Below are 26,506 nucleotides of genomic sequence, written 5' to 3' on the forward strand. Positions count from 1 at the left end.
GCCATTTCGCGCCAAAAATCAGAACCTGATGACGTCATAACAGAGCGACTCAGTGCCGATCTAAGGGCAAAAGGAAGTACCAAAGGCAGTGTGGCCATTTTGGATGTGGGCAAACATAGGAACACAATAACAAAGCTTTATTGACCATTCCAGCAGAACAAAATACATTGCTGCTAACTGGACAAACATATTTAAACGAAATAAAGCTATATTAAACTAAACTAATGCTTAATAAAGGGTACTATTATATCAAGGAAAAACATGAACAAGGTGGATTAAAAAACTAGCTGTGTTGCAACTAAGTTATATACAAAAAAAAAAGTTAAAAATAAAAACCTCTAGACATGATTAAAAAAATGTGCAAGAAAAGTAAATTTAAAGACATATTACACATACATACTGCATAACACAGATTGTGTACCTAAATCATAGGAACCAGGGAAATACAACCATTATAAAATATGAAGTATTGCATTGAGTAGCTGCACAGCCTGCCTGCCTGCCCTACTAGGATCCCTGTATTGCATTGAGTAGCTGCACAGCCTGCCTGCCTGCCCTACCAGGATGTGAGTATTTGCATATTTTTCAGGGGAACCTGCCAATGAGACATATGGTGAGTGGGTTGCACCACACACCACCTGTCTTCAGGAGGATAGTACCCATTATATGACACAATAGGTACTATATCAATTGTTAGTACCCTGGTACAGTGGTCTGGCTTATTATCATTTTGAGATATACCTGCATTTGAGCGCTTCAGCTATTTTCCGGATTTTACACTGGGAACAACAAATCAATTTATGGGTCAGGTGTCTCCACCAACCAATGAAACTTGTATGAAAATGTATTTACAGCCCTGAACTAAAAATTTACAGGGAGGATGTGGCCTTAATTTTTCAGTTTTAATTAAGATAGTAAAAGGTGCTTGCACAAATTCTAGTTTACCTAGGGGAGTGTATTGGCTTTGTGGAAAATGGGCCTACAGAGTATTACCATGTGGTTGGACGGGGTCTTGCTATCTTGGTACAATTGTGCCTGCCTTTACAATGACTAAAGAATGACCCACTGGCAGGATCAAGAATAGCAGAGCCACTTCCAACGCACAGGGGTTGAAAAGTAGTCTATGGAAAGAACAATTTTGGGCTAGCTTATTTCCTAATGTAGGAGTTGAGTTGCTATATGACAGGCTGAATGTACTTACGGATGTACTGGATGATGTTCTCAATCATACAACTATATTCATTAATTTACTTAATCAAGAACAGGTACAGATTAGATTAATGGCCCTACAGAATAGAATGGCTCTGGACTATATTTTAGCATATGTGCCCTAGTTAAAGAGCAATGTTATGTTATTTAGAGATCAAGGTGGTAAGATTGAGCATGAGGTAGAGAAGATCGCAGAGATACAGGAGAGATTAAGGAAAGGCAGAGATAAGAGGTGGGTCCCGTTAGAAATTACCAAGTTGGTTGGTTTTCTAGAAGCGAAACTGATGAATGGATTTGTCTGTGTGTTTGCAGTTCTGATTGTTTGTATGACTGTGTCATGTGCAGTAAATCTATACTGCAAAGGTGTGTAACACCCTCTACCCAGGCCATGCCACTGATCACAGACGACACTACAGAAGATGCAATCTCAGAAGGAAAAGTCAGTCCTCCTCAATGGAATACAGATGAAAGGAGAGCACAGAAGAAGATCAGCGGCTAAGCTGTTTGCTGCGAGGGGCAGTCTGCCTATACCATCAATCAATAAAGATGCCCTTGTTCACAAGAACCCCACTGTGTGAGTGTGAAGTTACTCCACAGCGGAAGGTACCACCTAGAAGGAGTTCCTCATCAGAATCATCTCCTTGCGGACGCAGAGATCCTGATGAGGTGGAGGCGCTGCATTGTATGTAGGTAGTACTCTAGCACACTACCTCAGCTGCCTGTCTGGGTTGACATTCTCCAAACACCATCATGCGGGAGACTAAGGAGTCCTGTTGCCAACAGGTGAACCACCAGACACGACCATGTAATGGGGACTGGTTAGACCACAGGGGCCAATGTGAGTTTGGTTGGGTCAGTCTAGTCCAGAAAGTCCGTTACATATAAATATATTCATCCGGTGTGTTTTCAGTGGACTCAGCCAGGGTGGGGGGTTATATAAGCATAAGAGTTCCAAGATAGACAGGAATACAGTACAGCGTGTCTAAAAAGTACTCACAGCGTCTTCATAGCTTCCCTTGCCGCACCCTGTGTCCCACACCTTCTGTCAGCTGGCTGGTACTCACGATGAGCTGTCCGTGTCCGCCTGTCTGTGCTGAAACATGAAAAGGACCCCTACACACACCACTCACATGCCGTGCTCCAGCCGATAGAAATTGTAGAAAAAAATCTTGGAAATGGTGGTCACTGACATTTGATAAAGTCTCATCAGAGACGAAACGCGTTAGAGTATACACTCCTTGTATGTCCTTCCGCTTTGATGAATAAATACTAAACTTTTATTATACTACGCTTGGTTGTTTCCTATACTCGGATGTCAGTGACCACCATTTCCAAGATTTTTTTCCACTCTAGTGGGAGGGCGTCTTACTTGCTGACTCCGGTGAGTTTCTGTCTTGGTAACTTCCTCGTTGGAGAGGCCATCATGGGCTTGAGGCCTCAACTCTCTCATAAGGGGTGAACTTTGGTGAACAATGTCTCTACTTGGCACAAAGTTTGGGCTTAATGGGTCAAGTGGATGGCTTGTTGAAGCCAATGGTGATGGTATTTGAGGCGCGGGCCCATTACCCGGTGCTCCTTCGAGAGGTGCCCATCAGCCTCCATTAAAGGTGGTCAAGGTGCCCTCCAAGGATCTTGTGGGGATTCGGCTGCTGAAACGGGAGTCTCGGCGGACTCTTCTGGCTCAGGGGCAGTTACTTTGGTCTCTGCTTCACAGTCATTTTCTTATATGGGCTCCATATGAATGGATTTTCCAGGAAAAAGCTGACACGTGTGCTCATTTGCATGTCATTTCCCAGAATCCCTTGCTGCTATGGAAGCACTGTATGCTAGGTGATAATGGTGAATGGCAGGACTGCAGACCTGTCTATGACATATGAATGTCCTCACAATTGATATTTTTATTTGCTATATGCGATACAGTGAAGGTTTTTTGCCACCTTTTACATATACATATACATATATATATATATATATATATATATATATATATATATATATATATATATATATACACATATATATATAAATATATATTGTGACAACCGCCCTTCTTTTGTAGCGCTGACGTCTGTCTGGGTTCTTCCCGACACAGTCTTCTAGGGTTAATTATACAACAAACAGGAACATGCAAAGTATTACGTTGCTTAACTCAGGCTTCTGCCTGCTTTATTTTCATCCAAGTAAGGTACTGCAGCTTTAACATGTGTAGGTTAGAGGCACTCAGATATTTTCATTCAGCGGTTCACTTATATCAGTGTCATAGCATTTCACACAGTGTCACTTTTAAGAAATAAAAAACAAATCATATAAAGAAATCCTATCCCTTTCAGGGAACTAACTACACATCAGAATCAGCCTCTAACTGCGAACTAACTGGGCCAACTAACCTGGTTACCCAGCTTAAAACAATGCCCTCTCATTTAGGGTCACCAGATACAGCACAGTCTTTTAGCAACAGCAATAAACATTTGTTTTGTCTTATCTGTTCGTGGTGGGAACACGGTCCCAAGTGTCCAGGTAAATCCTCTGGTACTGTGATACTTGGAGGGGCCGTCCACCCCGAAACTGGAAACAGGGGAGCAGCGATACCCCCAGCCTCCAGGCTCTAAGGAGAGAGAGTGAAATGCAAACCTCTCTGTTCTAAATACCTGTGCTAGTGATTAGGAGAGCAGGTGAGGGAGAACTAGACCCATTGTAATCTGTGGCCTGGATTTTCCATCCAGCTGCCTGAGTTAATGTGGAATGGATCATCTTTTAACTATTTCTGCACTTTCTGACCTAAAACGGGGCAGAAAGCTGCCTAACATCTTTGGACTATGTCACAATATATATATATATATATATATATATATATATATATATATATATATATATATATATATATAGTGACATAGTATAATATATATGTATATACACACTCAAAGCTGTGACCATGCAGCAAGCTTAAGCCTATAGGGAACCATGTTAAAAATGGTTTTTGAGGCAAAAAGTGATACTGTGTGCTCATTTGCATGTCATTTCCCAGAATCCCTTGCTGCAGTGGAAGTGCTGTATGCTGGGTGATAATGGTGAAAGGTGGTGTTGCAGACCTGCCTAAGACATGCAGATGAGCATACAGTTGTATTTGCATATTTGCTTTCCTGTGGAGGGGTTTTGTCACTTTTTTTACTCACCATAACTTAACTCAGTATTATGGTATAGCCTATCCCATAGCCTCTTTGCATACCCAGTTAATCAACCCCACACTGATGAGACCCATTAAGGTCGAAACAGCTGTCTGTGGGTGGTTTTCTGGGTATGCACCTTAACCCTGGCTGTGCTCAAAGCTGTGACCATGCAGCAAGCTTAAGCCTATAGGGAACCATGTTAAAAATGGTTTTTGAGGCAAAAAGTGACACTGTGTGCTCATTTGCATGTCATTTCCCAGAATCCCTTGCTGCAGTGGAAGTGCTGTATGCTGGGTGATAATGGTGAAAGGTGGGGTTGCAGACCTGCCTAAGACATGCAGATGAGCATACAGTTGTATTTGCATATATATACATATATATATATATATATATATAAAACAGAGGAGAGGCGTGCACGACAAGGAGGTGAATGGCAGCTTAGAGTGTGAGCTCCATCCCCTCCGGCGTTTCAAATCGATCTAACTCCAGCAAAAACACAGCATCTGCATAATCCAGTATCTGCAGAACGTGTCTAAATATACAGACATGGCATCAACTAAGACTTTAAGAAAAAAAACACAGCCGGTGTCTACTTATTTTAAGAGCAAAGAGGCTGCCAGGGCTGACGTACCTGAATCTCCAGTGCAGACAGCATCAGCATCAGCAGACCCAGAATTGGACTCCGCACCTGAAGAACCAGACGATATGGATATAATGAGACGTAAAGACATGAAGGAGTTTTGCACCAATATGCAACAATTCTTTAAGTCTGAGCTTTGGGCACTTCGGAAGGATGTGGACGCAATAGGGGAGCGTACGGCCGCTTTGGAACTCAGAGCAGATGAGACAGCTACATCCACAGCAGAAACACAGGCTCAAATATCCGCCTTAAAGGCACAGGTCACTTCCCTAGAGGATAAAATTGAGGACGCAGAGAACCGCGACCGGCGCTGTAACATTCGGCTGAGAGGGGTCCCAGAAGCTATAACTGACCCAGAGGAATTTACCTCGAGGTGGCTGGAACATATATTTCCAGACATGGCTGCCAGAGACCTAGTTCTTGACAGATGCCACCGGGCACTGAGGGGACGACTTCAGCAAGGAGACCCCCCAAGGGATGTGGTGCTTAGATTCCACTGTTACCGCACCAAAGAAAAAACTTGCCGAATAGCAAGGGAACTGAAGGTAGTGGAGTTTGAGAAAATAAAATTCCAAGTGTATCAGGATCTGTCACCTGCCACACTAGCAAAAAGGAGAGCAATGACCCCAGTTACCAGAACGCTAAGAGATCAAGAGATTAGATATCGCTGGCTGTTCCCATGTGCCCTCATGGTCTTTAAAAACGGAGTGGCACATATCCTCAAAAATATGGAAGACACTGAGGGATTCCTTAGGAGGGTCCTAGGATCAACTCAGAGTTCCCCTCGCCATGCGGCGGCTAAAGATGGCGCCCCCGCGCAGCCATGAGCTAACCCACGACGGATACACTGAGCCCTGCATGAAAGACCCTCCACTAGCCACAACCGCCAGAATCTACGGTATGGACCAACCCCAACACTGCCCCTCATGCCCTCGGGACCGTTTGTGACCCCTTCCGCAGCTCTCACCAGTCCCTGGAGAAGAGAATCAGCGCCCTACAACGCAGCAGGTCCTACTCACATTTTTTGCCGGCAGCCATCTTCCCCTGCTTCTTCCCTTGCTCCTTCCCCGAGGCGCGCGGGAACTTCACTGATCTTCGCGGGCTTGTCCAGTGACGTCATCACCCCGCACCGTCTTCCCGCGAGAGCTGGATCCCGGGCGCCTGCGCAGTAGAGGGAGGAAGCGGAGGCACCTGCTGCCTTCTCCAAGATGGCCGCCGAGGAGTGCTGCCACGAACGGGACCTCCGGCGCCTGCGCAAAAGAGGGAGGAGGCAGGGGCGCTTACTGCCCCTACCAAGATGGCCGCCGAGGAGCGCTGCCACACGCGGGATCCCGGCGCCTGCGCAGAGGAGAGAGGAGGCAGAGGGGCTTGCTGCCCTCACCAAGATGGCCGTCGAGGAGCGCTGCCACACAGAATGAGGAGGCTGACGGGGACACAGGCATAGAGGAGCTCTAGGCGCGCTGCAGGGAAGTGTGCATAGCAGCCTCCGCCTGTGCCTGTGCCCCAGAACTGTGGTCTCCCATATGCACATATCCATATACACGCATATAAAACATATTCAAACAATAAAAAGGATCTAAGGGAGGGAGGGAGGGGGGAGGGGGGGGGAAGGAAGAGAGGGGGGGGGAAAGGAGGAGAGGGGGGAGAGGAGAAGGGGGGGATGGGGGAGGAAGGAGGAGAGGGGATGCAGATGTACACACAATAAAAAGGATCTAAGGGAAAGGGGGGTGGGGGAGGAAGAAGGAGAGGGGGATGGAGGAGGAGGAGAAGAAGGGGGGTGGGAGAGAGGAAGAGAGAGAGATGGGAGGAAGAGGTGGAGTGAGGGGGGAGAGAGAAGAGGTGGAAGAAAGAGGAGGAGAGGGGAGGAAGAAGGGGGGAGGAAGAAAAAGGGCAACTGGTTGGGTAAACAAAAAACAAGCCAATCCCACCACAGGCTTCATAATATAAGGTTTAAAAAAAAAAAAAAAAAAATTAAATTACTTAAATCCCTCGACCACGGTCTAGAGAGACTAAACCCTATCACTCCCTATAAAGCGCTATCTGGGAAGCTAGACTCCCGACCTGAGATACCTTGGTGATGAGTACAGGAGCCGCTAAGATGCTGAACAACGTAGCCTCTGGAGGTATATAGATAGCGCAGACATAAGTGGGCAGGGAGACAGGTTATTTCCGCTACGTCTGTGGCACATGCACAGAGGGATCTCTGCATAGGGCTACTAGAAGACATGCAACTCACAATCTAAGAGGGGATAGGCTCTTTGGAGGGTATAGACAGACTGACGAGGATTAATCACTTGATAGGTTAGGCTCGGACTCACGGAGGGCAGGGTACATCTGTTCATCAGTGTAGATATCCTCATACATGGTAGAGTTACCCAGAAGAAAAGGGCTGCTATGGACATGATCATTTCAGACTGGAGGTATATGAGTTAACAGTCTCCAAGGAACTAAGTAGATGAGCTCCAAATTGGTAACGTGGTTCAGGGAGGGTGACAGAAGGTTAGACACAGGGCAAAGTTTTTCGTTATGTTTGGGAGGTGTTTATTGATATGCAGTTTCTGTTCCAGTTTCCATCGTTGAAGAGTTTAACGGAGTTACATATAGTAGCTGATTATGAAAAACACGCCGGCGGGATCACCCGTATTGGCGTGCATGCATTTCCACTTTCGATCCCTGAGAAAGAGGGATCGCACACAAGTCCCAGGGAGGTCGGGTCCCAGCAAGACGGAGAGATTCCTCTATAAGACTGGACCAGGAGACCAACCCCATGGGCGCAAGAGACACACTCGGGGGCTCCCGAGGTGGATTCTTGTTTTTTTATTATTTGATGTCTCTGCCATATTGACGTTATATATGCATGTTATTTTTTGTTTCCTCCCTAATGTTTCTACCTACATGTGGTCCCCCATCCCCCGCCCTCCCACCCTCCCTTCCCCCCCTCCCCCTCCCACCTCCCACCCTCCCACCTCTCCCTCCCTTCACCTCTCAGGGGAACATCGTCCACACCGTCAAAACACACAACAGATGGTACAGATGCGTCTCAGCACTACGGACCGGACATGCTCCAGGGATGGATTCTTGGGTGAGTCCAAAGATTTCACGAAGCTATCACACACACACTTTAATAAATGGCGTTGATACTTATTTCCCATAACGTACAGGGCTTTAACAACCCAACCAAACGGAAGTTGGCCTTTACAGACTATAAAAGGAAACATGCTGAAATCCTTTTTTTACAGGAGACACACTTTAGTAAATCAAGTACCCCTAAATATCTTGACAAAGATTTCACCCAGGTTTTCACATCAGCAGCAGCAGTCAAAAAACGGGGGGTAGCTATACTATTCCGGAACAGCATTCCGTTCGAGGTGCAGTTAACTAAACGTGATACGGATGGTAGATACATCATTGTTGTAGGAACAATTAGGGGGCAGAGAATCACGTTGGCCTGCTTATACGCTCCCAGCGAGAAGAACACGATCTTTTTCGATAAGTTTTTCAGAACCCTGAACTCAGTAGCCCAAGGGAGCGTCGTGCTCGCGGGTGACTTTAACATAGTCATGCAACCGCACATGGATAGGTCAGGGGTCGTGGGTCAGTACAACAAAGGAGCGGGTGTATCTTTGCGCCGGGGCCTCAAGACCAACCAGTTGTCAGATATATGGAGGGAACTACATCCGGCAGACAGGGATTACACTTTCTTCTCTCACCCACACGGCTCGTACAGCAGAATTGATTACTTTTTTGTGTCCTGTCAACTGGTTCCTAAGGTTACCCGAGCAGGGATCCATGATATTTCATGGTCAGACCATGCACCAATAGAGCTAAGGTGCAATAATATCCGAACTGATAGACCTGGGACGAACTGGAAACTTAATGAATCAATCTTAAAAATACCGGAAATATGTGATGTTATTGGCAACAAGATTGACCAATTCTTTAATATCAATACGGGCTCTGTTGACTCACAGCTTGTCCTATGGGAAGCCCATAAAGCAACGTTACGCGGCACGTTAATAAACATCACAGCCAGACGAAAGAGAGAAAGAGAGTCCAAAATTATCAATCTCCAAAACAAATTACAGACTTTCTCCTCTAACTATAAAAAGAATTTAGACCCCAAAACCTTACAAGAGGTAAAAGATGTCAAAATTGAACTTAACATGCTACTAGCTTCCAGAGCTGACAATTCACTGAGTTGGTCAAAGAGAAAATTTTACGAGAAAGCGAACAGGCCGGATACAATGCTGGCCCGCATGCTAAAGGACAGGCAAGCTAAGTATAACATCCAAGCTATACGCTTAAAATCTGGTACCCCCACGTCTAATCCTCAGAAAATTGTAAACGAATTCGGCTCCTTCTATGAAACACTGTATAACGGTGAAAAAGTGGCACATAACTCTACAACGAGTGGTGCCCTAAGAGATTTCTTAGCCAGCTCGGAACTAGGGAGATTGACGGACACTGATAGAGCAGTTCTGAATGCTGACTTCACTATGGAAGAACTATCTCAGGCCATTAAAGAACTGAAGCCATCAAAGGCCCCTGGGCCTGATGGATTCTCAGGGCTTTACTATAAGAAATTTATAAAGCTGCTCGCCCCAAGGTTGCTCCGCATGTTTAACGCTATTTTAGCGGGAGCCCCCATCCCCAAGGAGATGTTAAAGGCGTCAATATCACTAATTCATAAAACTGGGAAAGACCCGCTAGACTGCAAAAGTTACCGGCCTATATCATTAATTAACACTGATGTTAAATTATACGCTAAATTATTGGCCAATAGACTTAGTCTCATCCTACCCAGACTTATACACCCAGATCAAGTCGGATTTATCAAGGGCCGGCAAGCAGCGGATAATACACGACGATTTATTGATCTGTTGGATTTGGCAAATAGTAAGGCAACTCAAAGCATGTTGTTAAGTCTGGATGCAGAAAAAGCTTTCGATAGGATAGACTGGCCATATTTAAAAGAGACGCTTGCGACATTTGGCTTTGGAGATCGGGTGAGTGAGGCGATTCTATCGCTGTACTCTGGCCCCACCGCCAGGGTCATACACCAAGGCTACCCCTCTCTGCCATTCCAAATAAAGAGTGGCACGAGACAGGGCTGCCCATTATCCCCGCTTTTATTTGCCCTATGTATCGAACCACTGGCGGCACAAATCAGAGGAAACCCAGACATCTCAGGGTTAAACGCATACTCCCAGACCCATAAAGCGGCCCTGTATGCGGATGACATCCTCTTGATTATCACAAAACCCCTTACATCCCTACCAAACCTCTTCGACCTACTAGATCGATTTTCTAAGGTCTCCGGCTTCAAAATCATTCATTCCAAATCGGAAGCCCTCAACATCAACCTCCCTAGACACATGGAGAAATTACTAAAATTGAATTTCAAATTTAACTGGCAACAAAACCACATAAAATACCTGGGTGTCCACATCACCAAAACTGTAAAAGACGTGTACAATGCAAATTACCCCAACCTGATTCGGACCTTAAAATCTGATTTACGGAAGTGGACATCCAAAAGGATATCCTGGATTGGACGTATCCATAGTGTCAAAATGAATTTACTCCCCCGTTTATTATACCTCTTCCAAACTCTCCCAGTGCCACTCAGTTGGAGGGACTTGCACTCACTTCAATCTGAAATATCCAAATTCATCTGGGGAGGTAAAAAACCGAGAGTAAGTAAATTAAATATGAAAAGATCTGTGGCGGCGGGCGGCCTGGCTGTACCCTGCCTGGTATCATATTACAAGGCGGCACAATTAAGTCAGATTGTACAATGGCATTCTAACCCAAAATTAAAGAGATGGGTGGAATTAGAAAATGCTGCATGTGCACCTCTGGAACTGAGCAGCTTAATTTGGTTACCTAAAACGGCGCGAAAATTTACCGCCATGCCGCTCTCCTCGATGACCAACTCAGTGTCAATTTGGGAGTCTACGAAATTTCGGCATTCCCTTACGACAAAAAATTCTATGGCAACACCCATTTGGAATAACCCTGATTTCGCTCCAGGTCTATCAGTCAGTAATATCTCAATCTGGAGACAGAGGGGCTACAATCGGATTAGAGATCTGGAGGGTCACGACAGAAAAATCAAAACATTCGACCATATCAGGGAAGAAAAAGAGATCCCTCACTCAGAATTCTTTAGATACCTCCAGATCAGGGCATTTTATAACAAACTTGCCCCATACCCCCTATTAACATCTTTCGAAAACCTCTGTCTGGCTGAGACCGACACGAAGGGACTTACATCTCAGCTATACGGAGAAGTGATCAGTTCTGGTGAACATGAGCAGCAGATACCCTCATTCCGTTCTCAATGGGAAACAGATCTGGGAGAAAACTTAGAAGATGAAGAATGGAGCGCCATATATATGGCCACAGCGAAGAGCTCCATATGCACCACGCTCAAGGAGAACGCATATAAAGTCCTAATGCGATGGTACCTCACCCCACTGAAATTATCAAGGTTTGTGCCGGGTTCCTCTCCCCTGTGCCCCCGCCAGTGCGGAGGAACAGCCGACCTGTTACATATGCTGTGGTCTTGTCCACGGATCTCTCCACTGTGGGAGGCGATTAGACATTGGATACAGAGACTGTTCGATCTCACCATTCCCCCAGACCCGTGGTTGTTCCTACTGAACAGGCCATTGACGGGCCTTTCCAAAACAAATAACAAACTAATTGCCCATTTTGCAATTGCAACGCGGTGCGAGATCGCAGCATTATGGAAACAATCTGATATTCCAACCATCCCAAAGATTCGGAATCGAATTTGGTTCATTTGCCAGATGGAAAAATTAACGAGTTTAGTTAATGATACTGGTGACAATTTTCTAAAAGTCTGGACGCCTTGGCTGGCACAGACAGATATCCCGGGGATTGAGAGGTCCTCAATATGGCTCTAATAACAGTAGGTGCGTTCTCCTTGGGAGGGGCTTACAGGAAGTATTCTATTCACCCAGGACCCCTTATAGCAGCATTATAACATAAGTAATAAGAGAGACGACTCAGCTTGCAAACATATGTGATGCTTAGCACAGAGCCACGTGTCGCACCTACTACCAATGCACTCCCCCTACCTCACCCCCAACCTACCCCTTTCCCCTCCCCATCCCGCCTCAACCTTCCTTTTTTTTTTTTTTTTTTTTCTGTGAGTATGTATTGTCTCCCCTTTTAAGTTGAGTTATATGTGTCTGTTTGTCCATTTAAGTAGAGTCGGCTTTGACTATATAGTCCACACCAAAGTACCCAGAAGACCGGGTCCCGAAGCACAGCAGGGCCTCGTTGTTACTTATATAATTGTTAAAATATTGTTTGCATACAAGACAAAAGTATTCTGTAATGTATTTTATGCTGTCTTGATTCAATAAAATTTAAGTTATAAAAAAACAAAAAAAAAAAACAGAATGACCTAGGTGCAGAACAAGAGACAAAGAAGCAGAAAACAGACATAGGTAGTATGCCTGTACAGTAACAAAGATTGGATCTGTGATTAGTAACACACTCACATTTTAAAGAGTAAGGTTATGCATGTCTCCAAACAAATGAGGAAGGTTTTTTTTTACACAAGAAAGCAATGGTACTCGGTGCCCCCTGGAGCCATCTCTCTGCGACCGCTGCTCCAAAATTATAAGACAAGTCCCTGCTATGTTTAGCCCATATTCTGTGTTGTAATTGTTTTATGTTGAGGAAGTTACAGTAATGCACAGAGCAGATCCAATAACTTAGGTCAACCCTTTGGCCCTTATACATTTTGAAGTGAATCTTTATTTGCAGTATTCATACCTGTCAAGTCTAATTGAGTTAGAGAGTCTTACTGACTCGGTGTCAGATGCAATTATTTTAGCATCACTGGACTTCATAGACTTCGGTAGAGTCTCCAGCATCCAACTCAATTCTTTTCCATTTAAATATCTTCTTTTCTCCCAGAACCCCCAAATCCTCTGTTTGGATGATTGCAAGTGGCTAGTTCTCATTATGTATGACTTCATGCACAATCCAGGCAACTGAGAGTATATCAGAGAGGAATTGTCACAGGATACCACACTAATGGGGACATTGGCTTCAAAAGTGATCAGCCTGTCACCTGTGGACTTCATCCACCTACTAAAAACACTTTGCAGTCCAGAGCAGCAGTAACTGGCTTTTCCCGTGCTTCTAGTACTGTATGAACATTCTTGATTCATTTGAATATTCAGCCCAATGTGATACTGAATACTTTTATAGGACAAAAAAAACCAACAAAAAAACAGTAGCACTCAACAAAGTAAATTAAATATAATAATAATTTTAAAAAAATGACCTCTGCTCAAACATAATTTCCAAGGTACAGATAAAATCTATATATATTAAACATATAGAGGAAAACGGTGCTCACACACAAGATATAAAACTAAACAAAAACCAATTGAATCCCTCTTAAAGTAAGAGGGTAGACATCTCCTAAAGTATGGCACTGAGATAAAGCAGTCAAAAAATATAAAGATTAATTGCAATATATCAAAATACATAATTAATTGGACATCTCTCACTAAGAAAACAATTAAAAACAATGGTGGAACTCTAATATTAAACGGCCTTAGTCACAAACCAGTGAAAAACATCACAGTATGATAATATAACCTCGTGACTACAGGGGGTCCCCCCTAAGGAACTCTCCATTAAGTCACAATATACCCGGGTATAATCACAAACACTGTTATAATAGTGAACCTAGCTGATCTGCTATCAAGGAAACTGGTTCCAGACTATACAGTATGGTTCAGTATTTGCGAAAGTCAGTTTCTGGACTTGCCTTTTGAACATATTCAGACTGGTATTATCGCCGACAACTACTTTTTGTCTTTTCTGTCTTAAGCTATGTGCCAGTTATAGTAGCATTTATTGATCAGCCATTCTTGCTGGTCTTTGACTGAGCCACTGATTGAGCCCCCGGTGCTGATTCAGGGATATCCTGAAAACCTGACCTGTTTGTGGCCCTTGTGGACTGGAGTCGCCCACCCCTGTAGTAAGGTCTTCCAGCACCTGAGGGTGCTAATTACCTTATTTTCAGCATGCCACAACTACATAGTTCTGAGAATTAAAGGGTTCAAATTATTATCTGTTCTGAAGCTATGGTAAAAACGTCTTCATTAATCCGTTTGATCAGCTACATTGTCTGACTAATTAAAAGACTAGTCCCTCATCTGCATAAGACATTTCCTCTGCGGCAGCCTGGCTTTCAATCATCAAATTCCGCTTCAAAGACTAGACATGAAAGAGCACGATGCTTTAACCCTTTCACTGCTACAGATTTGCCAAGCACCTTCCATCATAGTTCTGTACAAAACCTTAAAGACACTTGCTTTTGCTCCCTGGTCTTGTGCTGATTGCAAGGACTTTCCTCGCAATGAATCCAGTTACCAGATTTGATTTGTCCCAGTTTTAGCTACATTAATAATAATGTCAGTTTACTATATTTTGTGCTAGCAGGATTTTGTAATGAGAATATTCTACCCCTTAGAAATGTCAAGCCGAATTTTCATTGCCTATGGCACAGGGAGATAGTGACTTTCTGAAGGTTGCAAGGGGGCACTGCCACTTCAAAGACCGTAGTATCGCTACTACAGCATGTCACATCTTTCATTTAACTCTAATGCCAACGAGTGCTGGGAATATGTGCTCTTTATTCTGAAATCCCAGGATGCACTGTGGTTGGAAGCTAAACAGAACTGGGACAGCGTAGGCCATTTGGAACCTCATAATTAGCAAATTAGTAAGAGTGACCTTGGCCCAAATCCACACACTTGTGAATAGATATTAGGAATGTATTATGAGGAAATGGCACAATCATGCCATTAAGCTTTATTGGTAAAAAAAACCCACCAACATGTTCAGTATTGCAGCATATTGTTGATGGTGGGAAGCCCTGCAGCAGGGGTGGCCAACTCCAGTCCTCAAGGGCTACCAACAGGCCAGATATTAGGGATATCCCTGCTTCAGCACAGGTGTCTCAATCTTTTGCTCAGTAGTTGAATGCACCACCTGTGCTGAAGCAGGGATATCCCTAATACCCGGCCTGTTGGTGGCCCTTGAGGACTGGAGTTGGCCACCCCTGGTCTACAGGCAGACTCATTGCAGAGCGATAAACGATTCCTTATTTTAGCGTCTGTGCATGATGCTTCTTGATTCTACCACACGTTTGTTGGTCAGAATGTGAATCTTATTGCTGAATATTAAAACGAGTAATAAAATGCTAAGCTGGTCAGAAACGTCTTATGTGGCTCTGTAAAACCACTCTCCTGATCGCTTCTTGATAAATTGACACATACTATATATGACTTGTTTATAGACTCTGTTTAACCCCTTGATGCTTTGCAGTGCAATGTTAACTCCTTCACTGCATGGTAGCAACGGAGTTAACACCCAACCAGTGCCAGCACTTGATATTTTGACTCCTTTGTCTCCATAACTCTAGTGTAAAACTTTGTATGTTAGCCCTCTCCAACCTTCTGCAATGCTTTGCAGCCCTTCTGGCAGCAGAGGGGTTGATCCACCCCACTTCTTTCCCTTTCCTTCCCTGCGAGGATGTAATGAAGCTTCCCAAATGTGACAAGATAATAAGCACCCGATTGTGATGGGGGAGAATCATCATCAATACGCCCCTGTCAAGCTGTCATCCTGATGGATTGTGTTACTAGGCTTAAAAAAAAGGGTACAGTATGTGTCTTAAAGACCCAACTCGCGTTTGATCGGATGGAAGGAGTGATTCCCACCACTATGCAAAATGTGCTATTCAATTGTATTAATAATATTCCAACATTTTCTCCCCCAAAGCTCCATCTTCATTAAAGAAGCCCTGACACACCAGCCGTTGTCTGATCTGCCAAGTTTATCTTATATGGTTGTCATCTAACCTAGGGGCGCGCAATTGTTTTTGCTGTGCCCCCCGTGCCTGCTCTCCTCCTTGGTGCACCCCCCTCCTTACCTCGCACGGAGTCAAATGACGTTGCGGGGTCGTGAGACGTCACATCACATGACCCACGGCATCATTTGACGTCACGTTACCGTGGCAACTGTGACGTAACATGACCCTGCGGCGTCATTTGACACTGTGTTGCCACGGTAACGCATCCTGGAGCCGGCTGAACCTCGATAAGTACAGATTGCAGAGGCGTCGCGTGGTCCCCCGCCATTTAATTTAAATGCCTGGGGGGAGAGCGCGGGACCTCAGGAACTGCCTGCACCCCCCCCCCCTAAAAATTTTTGCGCCCCCCCAATTTGCGCACCGCTGATCTAACCCACAGTAATAACCAATTGAAGGGCCATACCTCTGTGTAGGTGTTTAGCTCTTACTGTTTTGGTTTGGATTATGGCAGGGGTGCGCAAAGTGGGGGGTGCAAGACTTTCTGGGGGTGCGCTGGTTACAGAGGCCCCGCGCTTCCCCGAAGGCATTTAAATGAAATGCCGAGGATCACGTGAGGCCCCTGTAACTTCACTTACCTTGCCTTCCAGTGATGTGTTGTCATGGCAACCCGGCGCCATTTCATGTGACGTTGCGTTGTCATGGCAACGTGACATCACATGACCCCACGGCATCAAGCAGGGAGGGGGGAGCAAGCAGGGGGGGAGAGCAGGCAGACGGGCGTATGAAGAAAACTTTGCGCACCCCTGGATTATGGCATTAAGAGGGCATTAGAAGTGTAAACTTGTAGTTTATGGTGTGCTCCGTAGGACTTGTTGTTTTCAAGTGAAAGAAGATTTAGCTTGCTTATGTATCTATCCTGATTGTCATAGATGTGTGTATACCTGTCTTGCATAGTTGTGTGTGCAGGGCGTCTGTGACCCCTGCACTAGGCCAGAGACCCCCCATAGGCCCCAGCTAGGCATCGACTCCCCTGTTCAGTTTGTGGCTGCTACAGGGACACTGCCCCATTTAGCATTTAGAGTGTCAGGGAGACAGAAGGACGCTGCGCAGTAGTTGTGGCCTGTCGTCTGGGACCAGACCACCACCGCAAGGCACAGAGACTACCTTCATGGTGATATCCACACCGGAATTCACCCCACGTGGAGGCAGAAGCCATCACTGACAACGTCGCTTGATCAGCGTATCCCTTATCTTCAGTCGGTGATACCAGGTGCTGGGGCACCTGGAAGGTATACCAAGATTCCACAAGTGCACCAACAGTACACGCGGGAGTGGGCAGCGCTGTCACACACACTTTGGGTGGGTTGAGTGTGGATGCCAGGTTGGTTGGGTGCCCAGGGGTGTGGACACGGTGTTTGGGCACAGTGTGGGGGTACGGCCCTGCGAGGCCTGAGTGGTTCTGTATTATCATTATTATCATGCATTCAGTAAACTTGATATACTATGCCAGTGTGTATTATTTATATAGTGCCCTGCACAGGGTTATCCAACACTGTTAGGATCCTGCGCAGGTGGAGGCGCTGTCACCAGATGTATCAGGTACACCCCAGGCTCCCAGCAGCAGAGGTTCAGGCCTCCTGTGAGCCGCAGGTAATGCACCACACATACTAGCTGCCATATCTCCCAGGGGCTGGGGGAAAGTGCGCTACACAGGATATATATATATATATCTCATATCTGCATTGAATTAATATTTACATATTTATCCTATTTTCATCCCAAGTGCTTATTACATATCCTTATACATACCTTTAAAGGCTTAACGTGATCACCCTTTGATTTTATCCCTAAAAATGGAGACAACACAGTTTTTGTGGAAGTAAAAATAAGGTCACAGCTTTATTTCTGTAAGAACATTAAAAATTAAACTTGTCAGTCAGCCCATCTGCATATAGTCCCTGTATGCAGGCGACCCCGTAAGTCCTGCAAGTAGTATGACGGGAGACCCTTATGCCATGTTTGGCTGGGGAATGCTCCACTCTCTGTCCCTCCTTTTGGCAGCCTGGGCCTAACAACACAAGTTGGCGCCCAGCTTCCTAAGACTTGGGCAATGCCCTTGGTACAGCCCTGTCGCATAAATTGGCCCCTTCGGCCTGTCCAATCTCTTCTGGGGCCTTAAGCCACAGGCCCAACCGCATAAGTTGGTGACTTCTTAGCATTTCTCGGCACCCTTAAGCTGGCTGGCATGACAGTTCCGCCACCTTGAGGACCCATTACGCCACTTACTGGGGATCAACACACAACCCAAGCTGTGACCCGGCGCTCTGATTGCTTACTGCCTGGAGAGGCTGCCTGAGGTTACAGATAGAATATTTGAGACCTTCATCTGTGGTGCACCTCCATTCCTTCTGCACTCTGCTGGAGGCCCCCTTAAGGCTAACCTGCATCTGGCAGATTAGGTCTAGTGGCTCACTTGCGCCCAGATCGTTCCCACGGGTGGATGATGATTACGCCTGGCTTGCGCTTAAAGTCTGCTAGGGCATTACCAGGCATTCAAATCTAACCAGCACATTACCCTCTTATTATTACTCTTGTGGTACGCCTAGTCGCAGTCTGTTCTGAGCTGCTCTTGTACCTAGTGAACAAAAGAGTGGCCTATCAGCCAGACATCGTGCATTTTTTAAGATATTTCCACTGAGGAGACAGAAAACATGTTAGCACTGCACACAGTTTATTTATTTTTTTGCTTTGCCCTAATATACGTTCTATATGCATTCGATTTTCATCTCCCCAGTTTTTTATCTCCCCTACCGGCAGACCTTGCTAGGTCCTAAAGGAGGGTGTCCAATAATTTGGGGGATTTATGCCGCCTGTCATGAGGCAGTGCTTAAAGATTGCTGTGAAATTGGAATTTTGTTAGGAGAATTACATCGCTGTGTGGGAGAACTACCCGGGAGGGTGTTGAGAACTACCTGGAAGGGGGGTGAGAACTACCTGTGAGGGGGGGGTGAAGATTGACAGGGCCGCAGGAGCTCACAGTCGCAGTGTGGAGGGAGCAAGATAGTGAGGAGGACTAGGGGTCTGTGGGAGGCTAACTGGCATGCGGGTCCCCAGGGGGATGCTTGTCGCCATTAAGCAGCGGGATGCACGGCGGGGCCGGCGTGGTGGTCATCAGGATTTGTGGATCTGGAGGCAGGGACTGGAGGGCTGGATCGGGAGGATAGTGTACTGGAGTAGGGACCAAATGGGGTCGGATGGCAGGTAAAGGCAGAAAGGGCTAAGGTTAGAAGCAGGAAGCTTACCACACATGGAGGAGGACTGGTGTCAGCGCCGACTGCAGGGCCAGGGACTGGAGCTGCTGGGTAGGAGGTAGCTGGGTCCTGGAACATCCTTGGGCCTGGTTCTATCGTAGTAGCAGAAGCAGGTAAGTATCTGTGGGAAAAGAGCCAATTAGTCACTTCTGGCCGGGGGCATAGGCTATTTAATCCCCAAGCCCCACCCCCTTTCTAAACTACCTAGTATCGGTCGGCTGCCCCCGTGTCCCCCTGTTGGTGCGTACACCATGATTTTTATTAACCTCATGGAGAGGGGGATGGGGGAGACAACCGCAGCATTTCCCTGTGTAACACTGCAGCCCTTATGGGCGAAATCAGACATTTGGTCGTGGTCGTCTTGCTGCAACCAGGTCTCCGCTGGCCTACGGCCATAGAGGGTCCCCCAGCTGCAGCCACTCCACTCCTGGACACTCAGCCGCTGGCTGCTTCACCAAGGTAAGTTAATTTAAGAGTTCATTTAGTGGTGAGGGAAGGGGGTTAAGGATAGGGGTTTTAGTGTAAGGGGTTAAGCTTTTTAGGGTAGTGGATTAAGGATAATGTGTTTAGGGTAAGGGGTTAAACTTTTTAGGGTAGCAGGTAGCGTTAGTATTATGGGTTAATATTAGAGGTTTTTAGGGTAGGGGGTAAGGTTAGGGACTTAGCATGGCGGCGAAAGGCCCCTGCGGCCGGGTGAGTAGCAGCTAAATGCCAGCAGAGATTTGGTCGCGACCAAATGTCCTTGATGGCCTTATTGGGCAATGGCCCCGGTTTAGGGCCTCTGTCTCTTCTTTTCCTTGCATCACAGTTGTGTGCATAATCACACCTGTGAGCATTTAACAGACCAATATATTTCTGTCACTGGAAGAGCAGCAGCTGCCCAGAGACAACTGACTCTGCAATGATTACGTATATGCAGGTGATGGGACCTGATGACTTCTGACAGCTCATTATAGGTTAGTGTAGGACGGAGAGGAGGGAGGAGCAGGAGCCCCTACCCTCGTGAGGGAAATACAGTATATGGGGGGAGACCAGATGGAATGGAAAATCTGATCCCAATTTGCTGTGTTTTGGTAGCGTGAGGAGATTTAAAGAGCACAGCATCCCAGTGCTGCAATTCCCATTAACCCCCATGACATCTGAGAGTGAAGTTGTCAATCAAGGGATTTGATGCAGGTACTTACTCATATTGATGTGGCAAACACACTCGTCTAGATGCACAGTGACGCAAATACATAGTGGCATAGTGTAACACATGGAAGCAAAGAAGTGACACACTGACTCACACATGCACTCACACAGTTACACAGTCACACCGACATTGACAAATCATTGCTGAGAGGATGTTATTCCAATGTGGTCCCTAAACAATGTTCCACACAGTAAGGCACCCACAACCATCTCACCATATTCTCTGCCCCGCAAGCAATGCAACAATTATAATATTAATAATTGGGATCATGCACGTCTCTGAATTAAATTAGCCATTTTTCATTAAGATTACATAAGCAATTAAATGCATCAAAGTTCCGATTAATAATTAGTGAACTGGGGCCTAAACAATCAGGTATTTTGCTTATTGATAGAATCACGACATAACTGTACCAACAGCGTTGAATTTCCAGTTCTCTCAATGTGACAGATTCACAGAAATGCAGGAAATTGAACGACATTTGTGTCTTTAGAATTTGCAGCTGGACACACGAATTCACAGCTGAACTATATGTGGATTTATGAATTTAATTTATGATAACAAGAGTACAACAAGCTTGAAAAGTTGTTTCAAGAGTGTGCGTGTCCTTCTTTCTCGTATCACGAAAGTGTTCTTAGTGAACAGTAACATCACTGTGTCATTTCATACTGGTTCTGTAAAAGGTATCACATGTTTCCTGCACTTAATACAGACAGATGAATGTTATTTTAGGATTTGATGTTTTCATTAATGCAGAGTGGTTTAAAATGCATCACGATTAGCAGGGCCGGCGGCAGATTTCCCGGGGCGCAGGACTAGAGTTTCTACCGGGGCCCTCACCCCCCCTCCCCCCCCCCATGGTGGTGGTCTTGACAGCCACCACCCCCTCCCTTTCATACCTCCTTACTCTCCCCCTCCTCCCTATTTCTCTCCCCCCTCTGTCTTTCTCTTTCCCCATTTCTTGCTCACTCACTCGTCCCCCCTCACCCTCTCTCTCTTCCTCACTCCCTCTCTTACTCCCTCTCTCTCCTCTCGCACTTCCCCCACTTCTCACACTCATTTCCTCCTCCCCACAATGCCTCACACAGACACACAATTCCCCCCACACAATCTCCCCAAATACATATACAATTCCCACCTGCACAATGCCCTCACAATCCCCCCTCACAATGATTATCTTCCCACAATACCAACACAATCCCCACCACAAAATACATACGACACTACCCCATCCCCAAATACATACAACACTACCACATCCCCAAATACATACAACACTACCTCTCTATCCCCAAATACATACAACACTACCCCATCCCCAAATACATACAACACTACCTCTCCATCCCCACATACATACAACACTACCACACTATATCCAAATACATACAACACTACCACGCTATATCCAAATACATACAACACTACCCCCATCTCCAAATACGTACAACACTACCTCATCCCCAAATACATGCAACACTACCCCCCATCCCCACATACATACAACACTACCCCCCCATCCCCACATACATACAACACTACCACACTATATCCAAATACATACAACACTACCTCCCCATCCCCAAATACATACAACACTACCCCCCATCCCCACATACGTACAACACTACCCCCCATCCCCACATACTGTCAGGAATCGGCGTTCTCCTCACTTCCCACACAAAGCACTCCCTCTCCGCAGGGAGCCCATGCACACACAAAACAATCCTGCCTTACCGGCCTCCACGGCTCCTCGCCCCTGCCGCTGTCGCGGGATCACTCCCCTCGGCGATTCCTCTACTCAGCGCCGGGCGCGTCCATGCCCTCCTACACGCACGCCAGCCTCAGACGTTATGTGCATGCATTCTCAGCTTACAGAGCACACGCCTAACAGAGCACTTTTAACCTCTGCTTCAGCAGTGAGGCGTCGCCCCCAAGCATCACACAGTTCAATGCAAAGCAATGATTACACTCAGCTGGGCTGTAACACCTCTCTCCTATCAGGGAGGACTCCTTGCAGTCCTCCAGGCCTGCCCCCTTTTCCCATTGGCCTGCCCAGCTTTATTATGCCTGTGCTTCCCATCACTCGTCGCTCGACATAGTTCTGTATGGAAGCATTTGACTATTCTCTCAGTGACTCCTCAGGTATTGACGCGGATTGGACGACTACCCCCTCTGGCTCTCGACTTTGGCTCTACTTGGACTTCGTGACTTCTGGCATCCCTGATCTTGGCAACGGCAATAACCACTCCTTCTCTACTACCGGTACCTAAAGTATTGTCTTCACTACTATACCTGGCCTGGCAACAATAACACCACACTCCAGACACGCTCCCTTTGCTGCGGGTGCGTGTATCCCTACGTCCCACCTCAGCACAGGGGACGGGTCTGGTCTGCGGGCAGCACCGGCGTAACATTATGTCAAGCCCACAAGACGCAGACCAGACCGAACTACAGCAGTTTCTCTCTAATCTGCTTCAGCAAAACCAGGCCATGGCGGATCAAATTGTGGCACTTATACGCCAGGTCGCAGTACTCTCAGACAGGGTACCGACCGCGACCCCGCCAGATATAAGCCCCCACTCCGCAAGCGCAGTTAGCAGCTCAGATGTAAGGATTCCTCCTCCCAAGCCTTATGCAGGTGAACCGCAAGATTGTAGGGGTTTCCTAAAACAGTGTGAGGTGCAGTTTGAAATGGCCCCCCATCTCTACAATACTGATCGCAAGAAGGTAGCCTACATTTATAACCTCCTCACTGGCAGCGCCCTGGCTTGGGCTTCCCCGGTTTGGGAGCGACGTTCTGACCTTACCCAAGATTACCCAGCATTTAAGGCTGAGTTTCAACGGGTATTCGATTCCCCCGCTCGTCGGGAGATGGCATCTGTTTCTCTCCTCCAGATCACGCAGGGACGGCGAACGGTGACACAGTATGCTGTGGAATTCCGGACTCTAGCAGCCGAGACTAACAGGGGACAAGAGGCTCTCGTCTCCGTATTCTGGCAAGGCCTGGCAGATCCCATCAAGGACGAACTCTCTCGCCAATCCAGGCCGGATCAACTGCAGGTCCTGATTGATTTGGCCGACCGAGTGGATCAACGCATCCAGGTACGCCGCTCAGAGCGTCAGCGCGCTCGCTTTCATAACTTTTAAGTTCCATTCTCCAGTACTCTCAGCAGCACTCCTGCTCCCTCAAGTTCTACCACACCTCTTCGTCCTGCACTGGAGTTGCCAGAGCCAATGAAATTGGGGGTACAACGCATCCGCACACCGATACGGCAGTTCCGCCACGCCGGGGGATTGTGTTTCTACTGCGGATCCATGGAACATCGGGTTCGGGAGTGTCCATTGTGTCCGGGAAACGGGAACACCCAGTGAGTACAGAGAGGCTCTCTCTGGGTGTAATGTCTCCACGTCCCCTTCTTAAAGGTGAACTCCCTAAGAAACTTACATTTCCAGTTTTCCTTTCAGGCGATAAGTTCAAGACTTCTACCGCTGCTTTCATTGACTCAGGAGCTGGAGGAAACTTCGTGGATCTAGAATTCGCCAGGGTTAACCGCATACCACTAGTGAGGAAGAAGGTTCCCATCGCACTCGTCGGTATCGATGGACGTCCTCTTACCTCGGCCCACATCTCCTTAGAGACGGCTCCCTTGCTTCTGTCTTCACATCTACACAAGGAGACCTTAGTTCTCGATGCCATTCATGCTCCTGGGATACCCATCACCCTTGGTCTTCCTTGGCTACAGCTTAACAATCCTCTCATTGACTGGACTTCCTCCGCTCCCATTTCCTGGAGGCCGAGGTCAGGCGAGACTCATCAACTGCTGGCCAATACCTCTGTTCCCAAAGTTATTCTACCTTCCGTTTACCATCAATTCCGGGACGTTTTCAATAAGGTACAGTCAGACCTCTTGCCGCCACACAGGACTTACGATTGTCCAATCGATCTAGTTCCTGGTTACTCCCTACGCAAGTCCAAGACCTACCCCTTGTCGTTACCAGAATCTCACGCTATGGATGAATATATCCAGGAGAATCTCAAGAAAGGCTTTATTCGTCACTCCAATTCCCCAGCAGGGGCTGGGTTTTTCTTCGTCAAGAAAAAGGATGGGTCGTTGAGGCCTTGCATCGACTACAGGGGTTTAAACCACATCACTATTAAAAATCGTTACCCCCTTCCCCTTATTACCGAACTGTTCGATAAATTACAGAGGGCCAAGATTTTTTCCAAGTTGGATCTACGTGGTGCCTATAACCTGGTGCGCATCAGGAAGGGGGATGAATGGAAGACGGCCTTCAACACGCGTAGTGGACACTACGAATATCTGGTAATGCCTTTCGGCTTATGTAATGCTCCCGCTGTCTTCCAGGATTTCATCAACGACGTCTTTCGTAAGGTACTCAATATTTTTGTTATTGTATACTTGGATGATATCCTGATTTTTTCCAAAGATCTCCAGGACCATATACGCCACACCTCCTACGTCCTTTCCCGTCTCCGTGAACACCAATTGTACGCCAAACTGGAGAAGTGCACCTTTCATACGACCTCTAATCTGTTCCTGGGGTAAATCATTTCCGATGAGGGGTTTATGATGGACTCCGGTAAACTTCAAGCGGATCATGGGATCTCTTCGTCCATTGTTTCTGACAGAGGTTCTCAGTTTGTATCCAAATTTTGGAGAGCTTTCACGAAGAGATTGGGCATCTCTTCTTCCTTCTCTTCCGCCTATCATCCTCAGTCCAATGGACAAACAGAGAGAATCAATCAATCCCTGGAGAAGTACCTGAGATGTTTTATATCCGATTTCCAGGATGATTGGGCTCAACTCCTCTCTTGGGCAGAATATGCCATCAATTCTACAAAAAACGAGTCTACTCGGGAGTCTCCCTTCTTTATAAATTATGGGTTCCACCCTCCCTGTCTTCCCATCCCCAACATTCCATCTGGAGTACCAGCCGTAGATGAACACATTTCTTCCCTCCAAACCACATGGTCCAGGATTCAGTCTACCCTTCTCAACTCCTCCCGCAGATCGAAACTACAGGCCGATCGTCGTCGTCGTTCGGCGCCCAGTTACAAACCAGGGGATTTGGTATGGCTCTCCTCTAGAAATATCCACCTCAAGGTACCATCTCCTAAACTGGCACCTAAGTTCCTGGGTCCCTTCCCTACTTGTGAACAAATCAATCCTGTGGCATTCCGGCTCCAACTACCACCCAGTATGAAGATTCCCAATGTCTTTCATGTGTCCCTCTTAAAACCATTTATCTCCAGTCAATTCTTTCCGGATCAGACTCGTAAACCGGATCCCATTACTGTACAAAATAACGAGGAATACGAAGTTCACTCTCTTTTGGATTCTCGCCTATCCAGGGGTCATCTTCAGTTCTTGGTGCAGTGGAAGGGCTTTGGCCCTGAAGAGAGATCCTGGGTACCTTCAAAGGACATTCATGCCCCGGCCCTTCTTAAGTCCTTCAGGAAAAAGTTTCCAGAGAAACCGTTCTTGGACCGTCCTGAGGCCGTTCCTGAAGAGGGGGGTACTGTCAGGAATCGGCGTTCTCCTCGCTTCACACACAGAGCACTCCCTCTCCGCAGGGAGCCCCTGCACACACAAAACAATCCTGCCTTACCGGCCTCCACAGCTCCTCGCCCCTGCCGCCGTCGCGGGATCACTCCCCTCGGCGATTCCTCTACTCAGCGCCGGGCGTGTCCACGCCCTCCTACACGCACGCCAGCCTGAGACGTTATGTGCATGCATTCTCAGCTTACAGAGCACACGCCTAACAGAGCACTTTTAACCTCTGCTTCTGCAGTGAGGCGTCCACCCCAAGCATCACACAGTTCAATGCAAAGCAATGATTACACTCAACTGGGCTGTAACACCTCTCTCCTATCAGGGAGGACTCCTTGCAGTCCTCCAGGCCTGCCCCCTTTTCCCATTGGCCTGCCCAGCTTTATTATGCCTGTGCTTCCCATCACTCATCGCTCGACATAGTTCTGTATGGAAGCATTTGACTATTCTCTCAGTGACTCCTCAGGTATTGACACGGATTGGACGACTACCCCCTCTGGCTCTCGACTTTGGCTCTACTTGGACTTCGTGACTTCTG

General features: G+C 46.7%; 1 long non-coding RNA gene across 1 annotated transcript in view; it reads left to right on the top strand.

Moving 5' to 3' along the window:
* The first annotated feature begins 19,417 nt into the window (after positions 1-19,417).
* The window catches only part of LOC142494447 (uncharacterized), a 34,969-nt gene continuing 27,880 nt past the window's right edge, over positions 19,418-26,506 (top strand). The window contains exon 1 of the long non-coding RNA XR_012801444.1: positions 19,418-19,659. This is a non-coding gene — a long non-coding RNA (uncharacterized LOC142494447). The remainder of the gene's footprint in view (positions 19,660-26,506) is intronic.

The sequence above is a fragment of the Ascaphus truei genome, chromosome 5 (assembly GCF_040206685.1).
Source record: "Ascaphus truei isolate aAscTru1 chromosome 5, aAscTru1.hap1, whole genome shotgun sequence".
Classification (NCBI taxonomy): Eukaryota; Metazoa; Chordata; class Amphibia; order Anura; family Ascaphidae; genus Ascaphus; species Ascaphus truei.